Source organism: Alligator sinensis, unplaced genomic scaffold, assembly GCF_000455745.1.
Source record: "Alligator sinensis unplaced genomic scaffold, ASM45574v1 scaffold682_1, whole genome shotgun sequence".
In the NCBI taxonomy this organism is placed as follows: Eukaryota; Metazoa; Chordata; order Crocodylia; family Alligatoridae; genus Alligator; species Alligator sinensis.
The window spans coordinates 2,657,657-2,679,903 of record NW_005842011.1 but is presented as its reverse complement, the minus strand read 5'-3'; the positions used below and the strand labels follow the sequence as shown (position 1 = coordinate 2,679,903).

At 43.0% G+C, this 22,247-nt stretch overlaps 1 protein-coding gene across 1 annotated transcript in view; it reads right to left on the bottom strand.

Moving 5' to 3' along the window:
• TAGAP (T cell activation RhoGTPase activating protein) overlaps positions 1-17,598 on the bottom strand; it is a 53,642-nt gene extending 36,044 nt beyond the window's left edge. The window contains exon 1 of the mRNA XM_006021920.3: positions 17,450-17,598. The gene's annotated coding sequence lies outside the window, so the exon portion shown is untranslated. The remainder of the gene's footprint in view (positions 1-17,449) is intronic.
• Between the last annotated feature and the right edge of the window lie 4,649 nt (positions 17,599-22,247).

Here is a 22,247-nt window from a genome sequence, read left to right as displayed (position 1 = left end):
TCCTGCTGATGGAGGGGGACAGAAGGGTAAAGAGGGCATGAGCAATAATTACTTTAAACCACTTGTTTCCTCAAGCCTCAGTCAGGCTTAGGTTCCATCTGCATCTTGATGTGAATTAGAGCAGCTGTAACAGGCTCTATGGGGTCTGCAGCTGAGAGTATCAGTGCACTGAACCATGCAAAATTATGAGGCAGGCAGCAAAGAGCCTTTGGGTCAGCTGTATATACTTGGCAAATGACTGCCTTCACACCAGCAGTATTCCCCAGGGGGAGCTCTGCTAGCCCTGTGCCCCTCAATGTTGCCTTTTATATTTGCAAAATGGCACTTGGCACCCTACGCAGCTGTGTCCACTAAGCTTGATTCTTCAGCTGCTTTGCTGTTTATGTTCATACCCATGCAAAGTGTGTGCAATGTGCCTCTAGCTCAGAATGGTAAGGGTTTGGCACCTACTTTACATAGGTATAAGGGAGGCCACAAAACAAGGAGAGTCAGGGCTACTGGAACTAAGTTCTGGTTTTACTGGTCCCACTCTAAGTTAAGAACAGCCTTGAGTGGTGGGTACCCCCCAGTGGGAGAGTGGTGTCAGGGAGAGCAGCATCATGCCTACAGCAGGTTAGAAGTTTATTCTAATGGCATTTCTTTATGCACTCCTCCTCAAGGAGGAATTATGTAGGGTTTGCAGTATTATTGTTAGCCTGTGGGAAGCTACTGCATTATTTGGCCCGGGACATGCATCCATTTCCTTATGCCAAATTAACCAGGCAGTTATGGAAAAGACCCAGCATTTTGAATCTGAGAAGATGTTGTAATTTTATGCTTACATGAAAAATATAAATGCCCTGCCACTATCTCCCAATGCAGTTTGGATGCCTTTGCCCATTTTCTTTCTTTCTTTGCCAAGGATTGCTGATTACTGTGTTTAAAAAAATCCAGAGTGCTATGAAGCAGGGAAAATAACCCACAACCTGAGTAATGTCTAGGGAAAGCACAGCAAGCAGAGTCAGATTTGTAAAGCAGGTTCACGTGATGGGGTGCATCTCATGATCAGGCTCAACTGGCTGGGATCTTGCCTCATTATCTAGTGGTTTGTTGTGAAATTGTGTAAGTTTTCTAAAACTAAATAGATGCAGCTTTTCTTTGAAGTCCCTTTTATATTATCTGGAAAGTGGATCTGCTTGTTTGCTGGGTATTTCTTTAAATGAGTTTCGTTGCTTATGAAATTTGGGATTATCAGTCCCCTAGAGACTAAAATTCTCTGCTAACAGGTTCAATACAGTACAGGCAGCAGCAGTGCAGGTTTCTCTACACTGTCTCAGCAGGATGCTTCAGTTCTGCTTTGGAGAGGTCAACCTTAAAATCCTTTGGCCAAATCAATCCTGGTATGTCTGCTGAGCCTGCCATATTAATCTCAAAATGGAAAGACCTATTTTGTGATGTCTCCAGCTACCTATTTGGCACCATTGTAACTATTGCTGAGAGAGATAGCTGTGTTAATCTGAAGTCAGGCAGAAGGCAAGGGAGAGATGTACCTTATAAACTAACTGAATCGGAGATGCATAAGCTTTTGTCAGCAAGAGCTCACTTCATCAGGTAGCATCAGATGAAGTGAGCTCTTGCTCACAGAAGCTTATGTATCCTTGATTCAGTTAGTTGACAAGGTACACCTCTTCCCTGCTTTCTACTGCAGAGAGAATAATGAAGCAGCAGCTTCATGAAATCCGCTCATAACTAAAGTGTTTTGATTGACTATTTGCCATTAGCAGGCTCAGATTTTTCACTGCTTGTAAATATTCAGGCAAATGAAAATGCTGGTGAGCCCTGAAAATTTCATCACTTTGCAGCATATGTGAATTATTCTTCATTTGCTATTTGTTTTTTATTTCCTGGGCTCCTCTTAAAAATTTAATCATTCACTGAGGAAGCAGAAATGACATTGCAGAGCCAATCACATGGTATAAACTGGGAATGATGAATAGTTAGGGACTTGAATAGTAAATGGGTGCAGTAAGCCTCACACACAGTCATAAAACTGCTCATGAATCAAACTTTTTGATGAATATACATGAACAACAAACACATTTGCAGGAGTTTAGAGTGGTTTTGTGAACTAAAAGCCTAAAGCTCGTCACATTCTTGCTTGAATGAACTATACATCCAGCCCTAAGTGAAATGAAGGCTTTTCCCATACATCACTGATAAACCATCAGTTCCTTGCACAACCTAGAGCAGGGGTGGCCAAATAGTGGATCTGACTGGTGGCTAGACTCCATTTCCCAACAGCCCCTGCCTGCATAGCTCCTGGGTGGAGACCCTGGGAGCATGGGGCTGTAACAGCACAGGGCTGTGACAACACAGGGCCACATGTCCAGTGAGCTCCATGGAGACTAGCCGGGAGCCATAAAGTTAGGACACGCGGCTGGGAAGGGAGCTGCTTTGGGGCCAAGATCTTGGGGCAGTGATAGTGCGGGGCCACAGCAGAGCTGCAATCCACATCCTGCGCTCCCCTGCCTGCAGACCTCATGCTCATCATGGGGTGTGTGGGCAGCAGGTGGCAGCTCTGCCCAGCTCTGTGCTGTCACTGCCCCAAGATCCCAGGGTCTCCCTGAGCCTGCCCACCTGTCTCGGTTCTGTCATGGCTGCATCCCAGCTGCTTGGCTGCGCATCCTGCCTGTGCAGGTCTCACCCCTGGCAGTGGGTGCAGGGCAGATGAGCTGGGGTGCCCAGGCAGCAGGTTGGGTCCAGTGGCAGTAGCCAGAAGGAGCTGCTGCCACAGGGGCTGCTGGAAAATGAAGTCCACCATGGGCCTGATTTGGTCTGTGGGCCAGACTTTGCCCACTCCTAACCTAGGTACAGACATTAAAAAATCCCAAGGCATAATCAGTCCAAGTTATGCAGTTTTCTGTAAGTGGCGTAGTTTAGATCACTACCAAAAAAAACATTCATTCACCCTTTGGTGTTGGACATCTTAAACCGGGTTCCACTACTTTTAAACCAGGCTATGTCTGCTGAACTTCTGTCCTGTTATGGGTCTAGACAAGTTTTGTGTGCCAAACTTCTGTTCCGTTATGGGCATAGACTGGTTTCCGATCACTTATACCAGTAAAAGTGTAATGTCTATACCTGACCAGGGAGTTGAAGCTATTTGTTTACATGTTTCCCATGCAGAGTGATTACAGAACAAACATTTCAGAAGTGAATTTAGGGCTTGGCAGAGCTCAGAAAAAACACAGAGGCAGCCTGCAGCTGTGCTATGTATTTCATCGAGAATGCAAATGAGGATTTTTCTGTGACTGCCACTCACATTTATGCACGATGGGCTCCAGTTGCAAAACACTGTGCATTGTTTGTATTTGCAAAATCCAGATTTTCTGCCCTGCGTCTCTCTCATTATGTCTCAGCCTCCTACCCAGGGACTTTCCTAACCAGAGAGTGACCCAATGTTGGTGCAGAGCCAGCAAAGCTCAGACACTGGGGATTCCTTGGTCAGGAAATAGCCCCTGTCTTAGAAAGGACACCAGTTAGAGTCCAGACAGTGCCTTCTCTGCAGCATCTGGCAGGAGCTGGGCAGAGCAGAGAATCTGGCCCAATGTACATAAAAGTTTATAGCATCACAGAGAAAAAGGGCTGAAAGGAAACTGAGGAGGTTTTCTTGTCCAGCCCCTTCCTCAAGGCAGGATCATCCCTGTATCAAACCATAGCCAAATGTTTATCTAACCTGCTCTAAAAATCTTCCAGTGATGGAAATGCCACAACCTCTTTTGCTAATCTGTTCCAGTGCTTAGCCACACTCATAATTCGAAGGTCCTTCCTAAAATTTCCCTTGTTGCAGTTTATGACTGTTAGGCTGTGTCCACAAGATCAAGGGCATGCATTTGCAGCAGCACAAATAGTAGTGGCACAAAGTTGTGTGGGTACTTTTATGCTGCAGTGCATGCCCCTGCTCCTGTGGTTTGCAGCGGGACACATTGTCCTGCTGCTCCATCTGCTACAGGGTGGTGGGGGCTGGCTGGGGCACAGGATGCCTCAATTCAGGGCTAGTTGGCAGGCAGCCCCCATACTGAGGCACCCTGTACCCTATCTAGCGGGGCAGCGGCATGGGGAGACAGGGGAACAGGCAGCCCAAGGGCTAGCTAGTCTATCACCATTTTTTTTATAACCACCTTTCAAGTATTTGAAAAGTATCAAATTCCCCTAGGTCTTCTCTTCTCCAGACTAAATGATATCAGTTCTTTCAGTCTTTTGTAAGTCATGTTTCCTAGACCATTAATTATTTTTGTTCCTCTCCTCTGGACTCTTTCCTATTTGTCTACATCTTTCTTTAAGTATGGTGCCCAAACCTGGATGCAATACTCCATGTGAGTACTTCCCTTGACTTGCAGGTGAAGCTCAGCTGCTATCACATGACTTTGGGTGCATCTGCCATTGTAACAGGTTAAAACTAGATACATATGTGTACTTCTCCCAATACCTTTTAACACTGTCAGTGATTGAGTAGAGCTATGCATTTTTGTGTTAGAAAAGGTGATATGTATTGCACTTCAAGTTGCTCCACATATCTTTGTCAGCTTTTAAAGACTCATTGGCAAATAAATCAGAAATCATAACAAGTGCTGTTCATCATTATGTCCTTTTACATGATAATGTGCATGTCACTAACACACATAATAAATCTGTTCTATTCCTCTTAGACACACCACTACCTTGGTCATCTAATAGGTCTGATATTGGAGTCAATGGCAGGAAATATGTTAAAGATATCTCCAAAAAGTGAAAAGTATTTATTAACTTGAAACAACACAAGCCATATGTAATCATTCACCAGATAACAAAAATGTTTCATAATTAAAATTCCAATAGATTTTTGGGTGTGATTGGAATTTTTTTTCCACTCATTGCTCAATCTTCGCATTATTTGATTAATGGATGCTTGGCTGGATTTTTCATATTTTGGCTGATAAATGGAAGCATGCTAAAACCTGATGTCAACGTTTCTGGATAAAATGTAATTGAATAGTTAGCAAAATGTTATTGTCCTATAGGAAATTACGCAAATAACTGAAATGTGTGAATAATGTATATGCAATAAATCAGAATCTACTGCAGCACTTCTTGATGTTGGCCCAGTTCAGAAATACTATGGAAAGTGCATCTTGTAGTATTCTGGAACTTCTGCTTCCAGTTTTGAATAAAACCAAAGAGTGCATCCTGATGAGCATGCACATGCAGTTTGTGGTGCCTCAAATCCGTTTGAGGTGCCACAAACCACATGTGGTGCATGTGCACTCATTTACTGTGCTGTTATTTAGGAGCATGGTGGGTTTTTTTGACATTGGGAGATTCTGGTGTAAAAAAAAAACTGCTGCTAAAAAAAGCAGTGTGGTACGGCGCACACGATGGCAGAGTGGATTGCCAGAAAGAGCCTGGCTGCAGGCCTTGCTGCCAGCAGCTGGCTTGGCACTGCTGCTGCCCTGGGAGGCCTTCAGGACCTAAGGTAAGGCTGGTGGGGCTAGCACAAGTACTGGCCCCATCCTGTCATATCCCACCCGGAGGGCACGTGCAGGGGCATGCCCAGGGACAAATAGCAGCAGCATAAATATGTGCCACTGCTATTTTTGGCTCATGGGAAACAGGTGCCTCTGCACATGTGCACTTGTTGCGACACATTTAAAGAGTGCAGTTATGTATGAAGAAAAGATCCTAGAGGTGAACTGCTTCTAACTTTTGTACCTTAATCTCCCAAATCTATAGACGGTTTGGATTAGATTTGAGTTTTCTGGGTAAGGAAATCTCCTAGAGAAAAAAAAAAAAGTACGTAAACCAGGAAATCAGGAACTGCCAAACACAGTCAGAGCAGTGCTTCTAGTCCATTTTCCTATCTCCCACAGAGCCTGATGCCAGATGTCTCAGCAGGAACTGAAACAAGTAGTTATGAAATATGCTCTTAGTACAGGAGGATCCTTCCTGCCATCTAGATCCTGCCACCTGGACTGGCTGTATTTAACCTTCAAAACGGTTGCGTTTGAGTTTGGGTGGAGATTTGTTTGGATACTTTTCTCATCAGAAGTAGTGTGGCTAGCCCTAGTAAGAATCTACTCAAAATACAGTTTCTCTATTGCTAAGATATCATCTTCTGTCCCTGTGCAAAGAGGATGATATATGTGCAGCTCTTTTACATTAGCCACTCACAGAAGATTTGTAATGGTGTCACCTTTGAACAGAAGGAGGCAGCAGAGAGGAAAACGACCCTCTTTTGCCTTCTCTGGAGAGTTGATGCTTTCTGGATCACTTGCTTCTCTGAATTATAGTTCTGTTTTGCAGTAGGATGATACTCTGTGGGCGCGTTTACACAAGACGCTTTACTGCGCAGTAGACGAATCTACTGCACAGCAAAGTGTCAATGTCTATCTGATGGGAAAATTATCTCATACATGCACAGCATTTACTGCACAGTAAATTAGGTTAATGCATAGTTTCCAGTACCAAGAAATATAGTGCAGTAGCTACTGTGCAGTGGCGCATGTGTAGACAGTTGACTGGGAGCAAATTGGTCTTGGTCTAGACAGCAGGGGTGGTAGGGAAGTATCCCACTTGTGGGGCAGTTCTCTATGAGCCCCGTGCTGAGCTGGGCTCACCCTGCTTGGCATGGTGCTGGCAGGAAGTTGCCTGAGAAGTGGGACAGCTGTCCCCTTCCCCTGAGCCCAGGCCTGGCTCATGCTCCCTGCCAGTCTGGGGCTGGGACCCGGGGGAGCCTGGAGTCCCCCCTGGTTGCTGCAGGGGGGCACAGCAGCCCTGACTTGAACTGTTCCTGATGGGAGCATGTGTAGATGTGTTCCTGACCACATATTAATGCACCTTAAGGTACTGCACAGTAACCTTAATGCACATTAGTTATATGTGTAGGCACACCCTGTAGTAGCACTGTCAGATACCATTGGTAATTTTTTAAATAGACAATACTCGTCCAGTTTTTTACTGTCAGTTACAAGTGTGAGGCCTATTAGCTTGGCTGCTTAATGTGTCTGTATATAGCAAAAAGCCACTGTGCTATTAAAGGTGTCTAACAAAGGAAACTAGATGTGTTTTGCTGTTGCTTTTTTATGATGCATAAATAAACCTGGAATTTTGTTTTTAGCATGTTCATATTATTATCTAAATTTATTTTTTTTTCAGATTCTGTGGACAACTGAAGAACTAGAAGCAAGATGGCATAATTTGTCTCAAGGAAGTGAAATTGGAGGAACTGAGAAGGCACAGGCTTTTTCTTCAGATTTCTGGTTCTGTTAAACACATTTCTCAGATCTCCAGTTACAATTATATTAAAAAAGAGGAAGACAAAACTTAAAGTTCTTGATATATGAAAGGTTATAAAATAAGCGGGAAGAACCCCCTACTTCCTAAAGAAGGAGAAAGAAATATCAGTGAAGGTATAAACTGAATTTTTCTCCATTGCACTTTACATTTAAGAATTTCACTTAAATGCACTGTCTGGAAAATATCTGATGGGAAAAGTATCTCATACAATAACCGAAACTTGTTTAATTGCCCCAAACAACAGAATTAAAAAGCACATAGACACAGACTGCTGAAGAGAAATCAGAGAGATATAACACTAGAGTGCTTTTTTCTCTTTTCTTTTTCAATCAATTCCTTGACAAGTCACTTATTCACAGCAGAAATGAATAGTATTGATGGGAAACAGAAGCAGCACTTCGCCTATTACTAATGCCGATTTTGCAAACAAGACTGAATCTATGTGTAGGATCTGTTATTTCCCGAGCCCTCAGCTTGATAAATTAAATTCCACATGAGTAATCTGAGACACGCTAACCTGATGGCGAGCAATCTTGTTAATGTAGGAGGAAAGTGAAAAGTCAAACCACAGTGGTGGGCTTCCTGTCCACTGAACAAACCTAGATCTTTTTTGGCTTGGTTCAAGTGGGAGGTGCACAGTTGCAATGCTGCCATTCAGGGGCTGTCAGTGTTTGTTTGTAAAACCCGTATTTTTTCCCAGAACTTAGAGCTTCACAGTCAATCTATTTTTTTTGGTACAACAGTTTCAGCTCAAGAAAGAATATATGTCACAATAAGGGTTAAGAAAAACTGTTAGCATTTTGTTTTATTTTAAAAGAGAGAAAATTAAGCTAAATGAATATAATAAAGTTCCTCATTTCAGTTATTCTCCCTCATTCTCCTAACTTTTCAGTGAAACACATAGGCATTCTGATCTGTTATGCTACAAATTGGGAGTAAGTCCTGGAGTCATGCTACAACTTATACTTCCTAGAGTTGCAGATTCAAAACCTGATTTGATATAAGTTTTCACACTTCTGAGCTAGCTAAATGGAAGTTTGCGCACTTTACTGTTCGACAGATGAGGTCTTTTTCTGCCTTGTGTGTGTATTAAGGGCCATATTGGACTTCGTGTAGAGGTATCAGTTTGTCTTAACAGTTCAAATGAAAACCATGCATACCTAAAGATTCGCGGGGGGTGGTGGCGCATCATGCTCCCCAGCAGACCCAGAAGTGGACTGGAAATGTTTCTGGTCCACTTTCAGGTCTGCTGCCAAGCATGCTGGGGAGCCCCCTGTGCTTCTGTGCGACTCTGCATCTGTCCAAGCACTGCAGCATTCAGAACCCCTGCTCTCTAGAGGTATGTAGAAAAAACATCTAAAGCTATGTCTATGTCCGAATCACCGAATCTGTCTGAATTGATTCAGAGAGATTAAAGGGTCCTCTGATTCGATTTAGATTTGGAGATTTGGCCGCTGAATCTCCACCGAATCGAATCGGGGACGAAGCTTTGCAGAGCCCTAATAAGTACCTCATGTGGGCTCTCCTTCTCATATATCTTGATAAGGAATGAGTCAGCTCAGTGAGAGAAGTGGTACTCTGGGGGTGTTCCATGGTTTCAACATCAGAAATTTAGGAAAGTGGGCCTACACATGAGGTTTCATCCTGATCCTATTGAAGTCAATGGGAGTGTTGCCATTAACTTCACTGGGAATTCTGCCCTTGAGCAGAGAGAAATAGGTAGTCTTGTTAGTCTGAAGTCAAGCAGTAGGCAGGGTAGATTTGATCTCTAATTTAATTAGTCTATAAGGTACAAACTTATCTTGTTTTTAGTCTATAAGGTGCAAGCTTTATCTTGTTTTATACCAATCCTGCCCCTGTCTCTGTGGTTTTGGAGGCCTTTGAACCAGTACCTCTGTGCAGGCTGAGAAAGGGAAAGGAGAGGATGTGGAAAACTAGGGGAAGCCCTGCAGGAAATGCAGCGTTCCCTTAGGGCAAATTCAGGGCCATCCCCTGCATGCCGTCATTGCCTGTTTGTATGTCTAGATGTCAGCGTAAGGTGCAGGGCCACAGAGCCAGAAGGTCTTGTCACTATGGATTGTTCTCATCCTTCTGGGTTCACTAGGGACCTGAAGTGCATTCCCAGTGCCTGGTCTAATTTCCTTGCCTCAAGGCTGGTTATGAGGGGTTGGATTTAATTCTTAATATATGTGTGATCTCTATCAAATTTATACTCGCACACCAAAAAACAAAAACAAACCCAAACCCCACAAACCCTTAGGAAACTAGGGAATGTCACACTTCAGAACACCTGCTAAATGTCTGCTAAGTTTCAGAAAGTAACATTTCTTTCTAGTGTTATAGAGGAACTGTTTTGGTCTGTTGGGCAAATATGCTACTAAAAGTCCCTAGATAACCCAATTTATTTATAGATTAGATTACAAGAAGAACCTGTTTTAGAATGCCAACATCCCCAGGACAGTAAATGTTCTGTAAAACTACATATACTTTACTTAATGCTGGTGTGATGATATGCCCTAAAAGGCCCTACAGACATCTTCTCTGAATGGGCTCAGCTCTGCCTAATTTTAGCGTTCCAATGTTGTGGGAGGGGAAGGAGGGAATACAGACTATACAATTTGCAGAGCAGTGACTTCAAAGAAGCTCTCAGCATTGCAAACATATGGCCAGAAATGACCATCTGGGTCACCCAGTAAATCCCTTGTGATCACAGACAACCATGTAATAGACCTTAAGATTCACAAGAACATCTACTGTAGCCCCACTATCCACAAAGCACTCCTACAAGAATATCCTATAAGACTTAGGGGCTCTAGTACAAAACAACAAAAGTCTCAAAATCGATGGTGTGCCACAAGATGAGAATAGAAGCTGAGGGCACCATCATTGCTTTGGGTCCTGGAAATGGTAGGGAATTTCTGTGAAATATGCCCAGAAGATTTGGGAAACAGACTAGGCTCCACTCTATGGATGAAGGAAAGGAGCCCCATTGTCCTTACCACTCTGACCCATATGAGAATTCCTTGTTGATACCACTTTATCTCAGGCAGATAAATACATGTTTAATAGTGGTCATAGAGGGACTCCTTCAGGGTGGTTGTAGAGGGCCTCTTTCAGGCCAGAGCTGTCCATGGGACAGCCCCGTCAGTATCATCTTGAGTGATTAAGTTTCAAAGTCCCATTTAAAATAAGGAAGGATTGATAGGTTTCTCACACATTTGCTTCTATAACAGCATGAAGGGATCTAGCTCAATATAGAGAATGGTATAGTAATTAGAGACTCCATTGTATTGGCTTAAACGCAGATTTCCAGAGGGACATCTGGATGAAGATAAAAGATTGTGATTAGAACACTGATATTCAAGAACTGATTCATATGGGAATTTAAACTACTTTTCTTCAAGGTGACTGTACATATTTTTTGACTCATTCTTCTGAAACAGTTGTCTTTTGTATAGGAACTTGAAAACACATCAGATCACTAATTGAAAGCCAGTGACTCATATCCAAATATCCAATTAATAGCACCCCAAATTAAAGATTTCCTGTGTTCTGTGAACAGCTTTGTTTATGCCTACCTGGAAAACTGCCATGTCAATGCTATGGCTATTGCAAGGCTGAATTTTACAACTGAGATTTCATCTAAAAAACTTATTCTGAATTATGTTGTTATCATGATTAGTATTTATGATCATGTCTATTATAAAAGTATCTAAGGACCAAGCACAATCAGGGCCCCATTATTTTAGGCCTTGTACAGATTCAGGATAAGAAATAGTCCTTGCTCAAAGAGATTACAGTGTAAACAGACAAGAAGAATACAGAGTGGAGGGAAGGGTATTAATAGCTTAGGTTAAATCCAATTTTTTGTTCCCTTTTCCCAAGGGAAATATTTTTATAACCTAACACTGGGCATCTTCCTTTCAGGACTATGGTACTTCCTTCAGTTTAAAAAAATGTTGTCATGCTTCCACATAGTGTGAGGCAGCCTGGTGGTAATTACATTGAATTTATCTGCTTAGAATCAAAAGTATGAAGATGTTGAGGGAAAAAAATCTGTTTAATTCACCTTTCAAAACAAACTCCAGTCTATAGCTTTCTGGGAAAAAAGATTTTTGTTTCAAAAAAGGTAAATGAATGCAAAACATTTTCATTGAAAGTTTTCAGTTTTCAGGAACTGAAAACTGCTTTCCCCACTCTTAACTAACCACTTTTTTTCCACAACAATTTATATTTATTGGAAACTCAATTTGTCATAATTAAAAAAAAATATTGTTGAAAAATATTTGAATCTCTCTACTGAGGACCCTAAGCATTTCTTAAAGTGTGTTCTTTGAGTAGGTAACAGTAAAGCATAGAATCATACAAGTTTTTCCTCAGATCTAATCTAGTCTAGTATTGGTGTGTGATTCACCTGATTTGTTTCAGCAGAAAAGGAGGCAGTGAATTAGCATTCACACCTGTGGTTCATTCATCAAGGGCTCCAAATAGCTTAACAAATTTCACTTTCAGCTTGACTTTCTACTCGCTGCAATGAGCTCTGAGAAATCCCCACAAACACTAACTTGAAGCAAGACTACAATTGGTTAAGTGTAGGATTTCCCCATCTTTTGTTTATAACTGACTGGGAGTTTCTTGTTTTCTTTCAAAAATAAAGGTAGGGGATTTTACAGTTTATTTTTAGCAAAATTATTGGAATAACCAATATATAAGAACTAAAGAAATTCATTTTACTCTGTATTCACCAAACATAATTAACATAAACCTTTCTCTTGCAACGTTAAGTTTATTCCTGTCAGCCCAGAGAAGATTACTTGTCATTGGATTTATGGGAGAGTCTAGCACAGGCTCTTTCAGGACTAAACCTTCTTTGTTTTCAGGTGCAAAGTTTAATTCATAGTAGTCAAATATTCCTACGTGCTTGGAGGAAACGGAGTAGCATTTGATCCTTACTATGACTTTGGAGGCACATTTGCACTAATAAGCTCCGCAGTAAAGGGTGACCATCTACACATGTACTGGTATTAAGGTGCAATAGATTAATTAACTGCACCCTAAGACAGTACTGTTGGGGAAAGTACTATCTTATGGCACAATTACTGCACCAAAGTGCATGTGTAGATGGTGACTGGGATTAGCTGGGGCATGAGGGTGCAAACATGAGGGGGCTGCCTGCTGCCGAGCCCTGCCCTTTACCTCCCTTGTGCCCCAGACAGCACCTCTGCTGCCTGACACCAGCACCTGGAGCCTAGGGATGACCCCCGTGTCCTCTGCTAGCTGGGGGCTGCTCTGCCCTGGCTCCAACTGCTGCGGTCCTGGGAGCAGTGCTTGCATGTGCACCCTAGACGGCATCAATTTGAGCAACTGCAAATTGCCCTGGAGTTTATCACAGTGCCTTAATGGCACTTGTAGATACACCCTGGATGTGTTTAATCACTTTCAGAAACTTTTTTACTTTGTTACCTTGCTTTTGATGTATGCAAACTGTGTGCTAGAGTGATATTGGAGTATAAATTTTGGGCCTCACCCTGAAAAGTTACTCGAGTGGCAGTTCAGTGAAGTCAGTGGGAGTCTGACTGAATCAGGGCTGCAACATCCATGGATGCCAAACATAAAACACTTATAATTTTGTTTTAGAGAAATGTAGAACAGCTTAGAATCATGCATTCACATGTAAAAGTCAGTGAGGGAATATTAGATCATTTAGTCTGGCCTCCTGCTTACACAGGCCAAAGAACTGTATCCAATTATTCGGTGCTGAGCACAATAACTTGTGCTGGGCTATTGTATATCCTGTATTTTCTGGCTAAAACCTTTCCTCTTGAAAGGCAAACTTGGTTTGAAGACACCAAGAGCCAAAGAATCCACCATCTCCTGTGGCAGTTTGTTTCAGTAGTTAATTACCCTCACTTTTGAAAATGTGTCTTATTTATAGTTTGAATTCACCTCACTTGAATGTTTAGCCATTGGTTTCTGCAAAATTAAAGAGCAGATTAGTGCCCTGAGTTTTCTCCCCAAGATCCTACTCATATGCCATCATCAAATCAATTCTTGATATTCTTTCGATAAACTAGACAGATTAAGCTATTTTCATTTCTTGCAGCAAGGCATGAAACTTTCCATGTCTCAAATAATTTTTTGTGGTTCTTTTCTGTTCTCTCTAATTTTGCAACATACTTTTTAGCAGGCATGTGCCAGAAGCCAGTATTCCAGTAAAATCACCTCCTGTCTTCTATACTTCTGGAAGGGAACACACTAGTCCTTTTTGTCACAGCATTGCACTGAGAGCTTGTGTTCACTTTAACTAGCTATGCCCCTTATATCAGGACAACAGGTAATAGACACATTTAAAATAACACAACGATGGCTAGTGTTCAATATTTTCTTGTTTAATTAAAGGGAGCTTTGTGCCTGTTAGGAACAGACCCCATGGTATGGTTATACTTTCACAGGAACTCCAGGAAGCATTGTCTCTCTACTCAGCCAAATGAGTCAAGAATTGTGATCAAATTGCCTATTATTGTCAGGCTATGACAGCTGCATCTCTTTGTCTGAGACCAACTCTTCTGGCTGAAAGAGATGGGAGTATTTTGGTGCAATCTTTTATCCTCAGCAAATGCATCTACACATTATGGCACATTAAGTTAGTACCTGTTACTACAGGTACTAAAGCTAATGCGCTGTTAATGGCACTACTGCACAGTAGCACTAGTGCACATTTTGTAGGTGGTGCTAACGTGCAGTAGATGGATTCTACTGTGCATTAGCACAGCTTTTGCCTGCTGTGCTAATCCGTGGTAGAATTAGTCTACTGCGCTTGTAGCATCTTGTGTAGGCACATACGGCCTACCTGGAACTACCTGACTCCTGATTGGGTCCAGCTGTGCTAGACTGCACTCTTGGCTGCAGGCAGCTGAGCTTTAAGCTTTAAGTTCAGTACTCTTAGGACATGTCTACAGCATGGTGGCAGAGAGCTAAGCCAAGGCAATAAATCCCACCTACCTGCTCAGGCTCTCTGTGCATCAGCTTTAGAAATGATGTCATGAGTATAACTGGGGAGTGTCCCTTGCACTAGAGACCTGGGCCTCCAGCATTCTTAGCATTTCATACACAGTGGGCGTGTCTACACATGTGCTTTAATGTGCAGTAGCCTATTTTACTGCATGTTAAAGTGTCATGTGAAAAAACATGCAATTACACAATGCACAGTAAAATAGGTTACAGCACATGAAGCGTCACTTAAAAAAATGTGCACTTTCAATACTGCACATTAGGGCAGCCTAATGCACATTTATTTAGTACTTTACATTAGGCAAAACTCATTAATGCACATGTAAATGTGCCCAGTGTTGATTGTTGTGGTGGTGAGACTGCATTCTTGGCCACTTTAGTAAGAAGTATGCAGGGCAGTGTGGCACCTGATAGAGAAGCATTCGCTCACTGTAGATAAGTGTAAAGTCTTGCATCTGGACAAAAATAATCCAACCTATACCTATACTATAATGGGCTCTACATTAGGTTTTACCACACGGGAAAGAGATCTTGGACTCACTGTGGACAGTTCACTAAAAACATCAGTTTACTGCTCAGCAGCCATCAGAAAAGCAAAAAATATTAGGGATTATTAAGAATGGAATTGTACACAAAATGGAAAGTATCATTATGCCCCTTTATAAATCTATGGTGCATCTGCACCTTGAACACTGTGTCCAGTTCTGTTCCCCACACCTGAAAAAGGAAATAGAAGAACTAGAGAAGGTCCAGAGAAGGGCAACAAGGATGATTAGCGGTATGGAGGGGCTTCCATATGAAGAGAGACGAAAGAGTTTAGAAAAGAGATGCTTGCAGGGGGAAACAGAGGGTTTACAAAATCCTATATGGTCAAAAGAGAGTAAATAGAGATTTATTATTTACTCTCTCTCACAATACAAGAACTAGGGGTCACAAAATGAAACTTAGGTAGTAAGTTTAAAGCTAACAAAACGAAGTTCTTTTTCACACAGCATGAAATTGAAATGTGGAACTTGTTACCACAAGATATTGTGGAAGTTGACAGTTTAGTCAGATTCAAAAAGGGTTGGGCAAATTCGTGGAGGAAAGGTACATCAGTAGCTATTGAACGTGGGAGTTAGGGATACAGCCTCTGAATCAGAACTGCCTAGACTTTAAATGCTGAAGGCTGCAGGTGAAAGAGGAACAGTGGAAAAAACCCTGATCAAATCCAGTTCACTCTCCTTTTCAGCTTCTGCTCGTTGCCAATGTGTGACACAGGACACTGCATGATGGACCTTATAATCTGCCCCAATAAAAGGCAGTTCTTATGTTCTTTTATAGGCTACCACCTACTTTGCTATAAGAGCTGATGAAGTAGGTGGTAGCCTATGAAAGCTTATACTTCTCTGAACAAGGTCCAGTGATTTTCAACCAGGGTGCTTGGATATCCTTTCAGGGGTGCTTGGGATATCACTGAACGTTAGCCCTGTGAGTTGTGCAAGTGTGATTCACAAGAAAAACCCAGAGTTTTCAGATAGGAATCTATAATGTTAGAAAATATTCTGACCTGTTGTGTGCTTTCTGAGTTCTTTGCAACAGAAGAATTTCTCCAGTATTTTTCTGGAGTAAAAAAAGAGTGACAACTAAAAGCTGGCATTTTCTGAGGGGTGTCTGGAGTCTACTGAGGGGTGCCCTGGGTCTAAAAAGGTTGAGAATCATTGAGTTGTTCTAGAAGGTGTCATAACGTCTTCACTTCTGCTTAACTTCAGACTAACATGGCTAACTACCTTTCTCTACCCAAGAATTATGTCAACTGTTCAGTGAGTGCTTCAGAAGTCAAGCTGCACTTGGTCTCTGACTGCTTTTTGGCCTTCTCTCCCTGCTCCCACCCTGGTTCCTGTTTCTGCCCAGTCCTCAATTCTTCATTACTGATCCTGGCTTCTGGCTCCTGGTTTTGGTCACTGGCTCTCAACACTTGGCTCCAACTGCCCTGCTTTTAACTTTTAGGGTTATGCTTGACTGTGTTTTCTGGCTTGGGGTTCTTGTTCCTGCTCTGCAGATATGTAAACTAGCCCTAACCATCAGAGGAGACTTTCCATTCCTCTGATTCCCAACACACTTTCTCTCATCTCCTCCCTTTTCCTGTCTCTTCTGAGGCAGCTAGATCTCATAGCAGCAGTGGACTTGTAATTCTTGTCTCCTTTGTGAATCCAAGCACCTGAGCCCTTACTACCTTCTGTGTGCACACACACTGTGCAGTATAAGATGGAGGACATAGAAATAAAGCATCATTTGGATAAATAGTGTTTCTGAGAAACAGGGTGGCTTCCAGTGTATTTGAGATACAGGGGTGGACAGGAACATGGCCTCATTTTGGATGACTTCTTTTGGTCACTAGGGCTTTGTACAAAAAAGGTTTCATGGTATTTTTATGGATTACATTGCTCAATAAGAAACAGATGCTGTGACTTTGGTTTAATTTCCCCCCCTCCCAAACTGTGGGGAACTTTGCTTCATTTTGCATTATAGAAATTTGACTTTGTTTTTCAGGCTGGTTCTGATTTTTATTTGCTCACATTAACTCCATCTGAAATAGCTTTTCTCCCTAGGGGTGATGAATGTAGTGTAGGCATGCTATATTCTCCTTATTTCCAAATGATTGCCCCCAGAATCCTTACTTTCCACGAGGTATCTGAAAGCTGTGTCATCATAACTGCTGTAGTCTTTAAAACAAGCAGCATTGCATTGGACTGCACTATATTGGTCTTTACTTTTTAAGTTATTCTGGTATCAATTTGGTAAAACCTTTGAGGCAATTCAGTGGAGTTATGCTGCAGTTAGTCTAGTACGGCCCAAGACTACATAACGAAGCCCTTTCCCAAGGCTTAATTCTCACAACCTGACCCCGATAGATCAGTGCTATGCTCTGTGAGAAGGTCCAGGGAGTTCACTGGAATAATGTCCTGGTCCATGTGAGTGAAATAGAAGCAGGCCCTCCTTCCCTATTTAGGAAAATGTAGCAGTGACCGTAGTGGGCACTTGACTGATAGAAGCTGAAGTAAGGATGTTAGAACTTGTCCGGTGGTGTTTCATCTCAGGTGAGTGCTGCAGGTGAGCGGAGAGAAATTTGATTTCATATGCTTACTTGAACTTGGCAATAATAAGTGAATCACTGAAGAGGAATAGGTGTTTCTCCGTTGTCTTCAGGCTTTGTGTCAGCTGTACACACTCATTCAGAATCAGCTCTGAATCTTCACTTGTTAGGCCCAGCACAAAAGGACATTGCTCGATGGGTACTGCACAAACCTGGCTGTCCCTGGAAAACAAAGAGGAATAAAGCATTAACTTTCTCCTATCTAAATATGATAGGACCAGGTGAGACTATTGGTCCCCTTGCTCACTTACCCGGACAAGGGTGGGGTCATAGTCTGGATTAATAATCGAGGTGTAGTTTGGGCACAGAGTAATGATTACACACCAGGGCTAGATGAGGCAATGTGGGAATTTATTTCTCGCTGGGCGCATCTTCACATGCGCATTTACTGCACAGTACAGGCATGCATCTACATGTGTATGCTTGTACTGCACAGTAAATATGGCGAATTATACCAATTTGAGCATAAATTTGATACCTGCATCATGCAGGTATCAAATTTACACCTGACTAATTACTGCATGGTAATGCACATGTAGACATCTTACTGCACAGTAATACTGTGTGTGGACTGACTTGGGACTAACTTTAGTCTCAAATCAGTCCACACACAGCGTTAATGCATTTTAACACCTGCAAGTGTAGATGCAAGCCTATTCCTGCTTCCTGCGCAGTAAATTTAAGCCGGCATAAACGCTTGGGTAGACATGCCCAGTAAGTGTCTACACAAGACACTTACTGCACAGTAGTCTAATAACACTGCATAGAAGTGTGCCGGTCATTAGCTGTGCTAATACACTGCTACACAATATTATTAGGCTACTGCGCAGTAAACATCCCCCAAAAAATCCATGCACCAGTGCGACTGCACAGTAGCACAAGTTACTGTGCATTTTGTTAGGACTTAATTAAGCAAGTACTAAATTAAATGCACAGTAACTTCTGCACATTAATGACCATGTAGACATGCCCACTTTGTGTTCTTTGTCTCACTCTGCCTTAGTTACTTCACCTGTAAAATAGCAAAACCTATCACTTCACAGAGGAGAATGCAAGACATAATGAGTACATGCAAACATTCCCAGGACTCAATCTATGATCACACCACTTACTTTAAGACACAGTATTGTACATACAGTCCCGTTTGTATAGATGTTTGCCACTGCTGGGAGCCATGCCAGGAATTTTACCTAAGTTGGGGTGAGGGGAGGGGTGGGTGGGATCAGGAGGGCTAGTGGGTCCATGGGGAGAGGGGCGGTGGTTGGTGCAAGGGGGATGCTAGATGATGATTAGGGGAGCTGGTGAGTCAGGGGGGGTGTGCGGGGGATGGGGGGGGTGTTCTGTCTGGGGATGGGGAGCTCAGGGGTCTAGCGATAAACCAGGCAGGGTGGGGTTGGCAGGAAAAGTGCAGCCCTGGGCTGGGGTGAGTGGCTGGCCTTTCCCAGTCTTGGGGCTGTGCTCCAAATGTGTACAGTAGATCAAGCTAATCAGTGCCTGACTTAATTTAGTGCACCTCCTCAGGTGAACTAAGTTAGATTAGGCCTGCCATTTTTGCCCTATCTAACCTCCCCTAGTGTACTGGTATATACAGATGGGCATTTAGATGGAGCTAACTCTAATTAGTTTGATCCAAGTGTAACACCTGAATGTATCCAATATTTGTGAAGAAACGTTATTATAGCATGAGTACTGAGGTTTTCATTTTGCCTTCCATTTCTACCAGTTATTTATTGCAATACTCATGTGTGTACTTGGTAAAGCCATTTCAGCTGTTATTAAGTTTCTGGTTTCTCTTTCCTGCTCCACATGTACTATATAGTTTATTATATGTATATAATTAAAATGGTCTGAACTTACAGCATGGGTATGCCAATAATTTTCTCAGTGATGGAAATTTTAATATCCATGTCTTACTGGAAAGTACAAGAGATGCCGTTAGTGCCTGGGGGAAGCAGGTTAGGAGGTTGGGCTGTATTTATCCCTGAAGTCCAAATGTTTATATTTACTTTCCCATCACACTGAACTAACTTAACTTGTGTTTACATTTAATGACAAGACTGTCTTTAAGATCTTGGATCTTAAGATTGTGACACACTAAAGGTATGACTATAATGCAGAGCAGTGTAGAGGCCCTTGAGCCAGCTTTAAACTAGCTACTATATTTTCTCACATACAGCACAAGGTATATCCATCCACACCTTGTTTCTGAAAGGCAGCCTCAAGAAACAAATTTTCCTTGTAGAAACCGAGTAGTCACAGCTACAGAGCTGAGCCTACTGCCAGCCTGCACACCAGATGGAGCTTGCAGCTGAAATATTGCCCTAGAAAATATTAAATCAGTGCTGCCAACCCAGCACTGTATGTAAGTTGCTTCTGTCCATGGTTTTCTTTGACATAGTAGCAACTATGGGTGAAATTTTCAAACTGCTGTGTACTCTACTGTTTCAACCCTGTTCCCATAGGCAGCAGAAGGCCAGGGCTAATGGGGATTAGCCCCTCCAAACTTTTCGTGGCAACTGGCGACAGCAGCAGTACCATGGCGCTGCTGTTCCACAGTGCCCAGTGCTGCTCAGCGTGCAGCTGCTCCTCTGCCGCTACACATAGTACCAGCACACTCTGGCCTGGCAACAGCCCTGTGGGAGGGGAGTGGGGGTCGGGTGGGGCTCAGCCCTTCTAAATAATATTTTCCCTCACTGCTTATGCTTGCTTCCCCAGGCATTAACTTCTGTCTAGGACTGACGATCCATTTCCTGCTCACTAACATAAATCTGTTCAGCACTAAAAACTCCACTCACTTGAATATACAGCACAGAAACAAAATAGGTCTGAAATGTTTGGATCTTGTAGTTCTTGGCCAAATTTCAAAATGGCCATTACATATACCTGTTGGCAGACCACTGGTAGTTTCAGCAGAGCAATGTGTCAAACACACATTGTCATATTCCAAGGCCATAGTTTTTTATCCTGTTCCACAGGCATGCAGGGAGGAAGTCAGGAAGGCCAAAGCTCAACTGCAGTTGCAGCCAGGTATGTGAAAGGTAACAATGATGGGTTTCTATAAGTATGTTGGTAGGAAGAGGAGAATCAGCCAAAGTGTGGGTCCCTTACTGAATGGGGGAGGCAACCTTGTGACAGAGGATGCAGAAAAGGCTGAAGTGATCAATGCCTTTCTTGCCTTAGTCTTCACAGGCAAGGTCAGCTGCCAGACTACAGCACCAGGCAGCACAGTTTGGGGAGGAGGTAGGAAGCCCTCAGTGGTGAAAGAACAGGTTAGGGACTATTTAGAAAAGTTGGACATGTAGAAGTCCTCGGGGCTGGATGGGATGCACCTGACGGTGCTGAGGGAGTTGGCTGATATGATTGCAGAGTCTTTGGCCATCATTGAAAACTCATGGTAATCAGGAGAGGTCCCAGATGATTGGAAAAGAGCAAACATAATTCCTATATTAAAGAATTTCCCTGGAAAAAATCATGGATCAGATCCTCAAGGAATCTGTTTCTAAACACTTGGAGGAGAAAAGGGTGATTAGGACCAGTCAGCACAGATTCACCAGGGGCAAGTCATGCCTGACCAACCTGATTGCCTTCTATCATGAGATGACTGGCTTTGTGGATGCACAGAGACCAGTGGATGTGGTGTACCTTGATTTTAGCAAGGCTTTTGATATGGTCTCCCACAACATTCTTGCAGGCAAGCTAAGGAAGTATGGGCTGGATGAATGGACCATAAGGTAGATAGATAGAAAACTGGTTGGAGCATTGGGATCAGAGAGTAGTAACCAATGGCTCGATGTATAGCTGGCAGCTGGTATCAAGTGAAGTGACCCAGGGATAGGTTCTGGGGCTGGTTTTATTCAATGTCTTTATCAGTGACTTGGAAGATGGCATAGAGTGCACCCTCAGCAAGTTTGCGGATGATACCAAGCTGGGGGGAGTAGTAGATACGCTGGAGGGTAGGGCTAGTATTCAGAGTGACCTAGACAAATTGGAGGATTGGACCAAAAGGAATCTCATGAGGTTCATCTAGGACAAGTGCAAAGCACTGCACTTACGACGGAACAATCCCATGCACCACTACACGCTGGGCGCTGACGGGCTGGGCAGCAGCTCTGTAGAAAAGGACCTGGGGGTTACAGTGGACAATAAGCTGAATATGAGCCAACAGTGTGCCCTTGTTGCCAAGAAGGCTAATGACATACTGGGCTGCATTGGTAGGTGTGTTGCCAGTAGGTTGAGGGAAGTGATTATTCCCCTCTCTTCAGCACTAGTGAGGCCACATCTGAAGTACTGTGTTCAGTTTTGGGCCCCCCACTACAGAAAAGATGTGGACAAATTGGAGACAGTCCAGCAGAAGGCAACAAAAGTGGTGAGGGGGCTGGGGGACATGACTTATGAGGAAAGACTGAGGGAACTGGGCTTACTTTGTCTAGAGAAGAGAAGACTGAGAGGGGACTTAATAGCAGTCTTCAAGTACCTGAAGGAGGGTTAGCAAGAGGATGGAGGTAGAGTGTTCTCAGTGGTGGCAGATGACAGAATGAGGAGCAATGGTCTCAAGTTGCAGCAAGGGCAGTTTAGATTAGATACTAGGAAGAATTTTCTCACTATAAGAGGGTATTAAATCACTGGAACAGATTACCTAGAGAGGTGGTGGAAGCTCCATCCTTGGACGTTTTCAAAACCTGGCTAGACAAAGCCTTGGCTGGGAAGATCTAGTTGGTGATGGTCCTGCTTTGAGCAGGGTGTTGGACTATCTGACCTCCTGAGGTCCCTTCCAACCCTTTCTATGCTT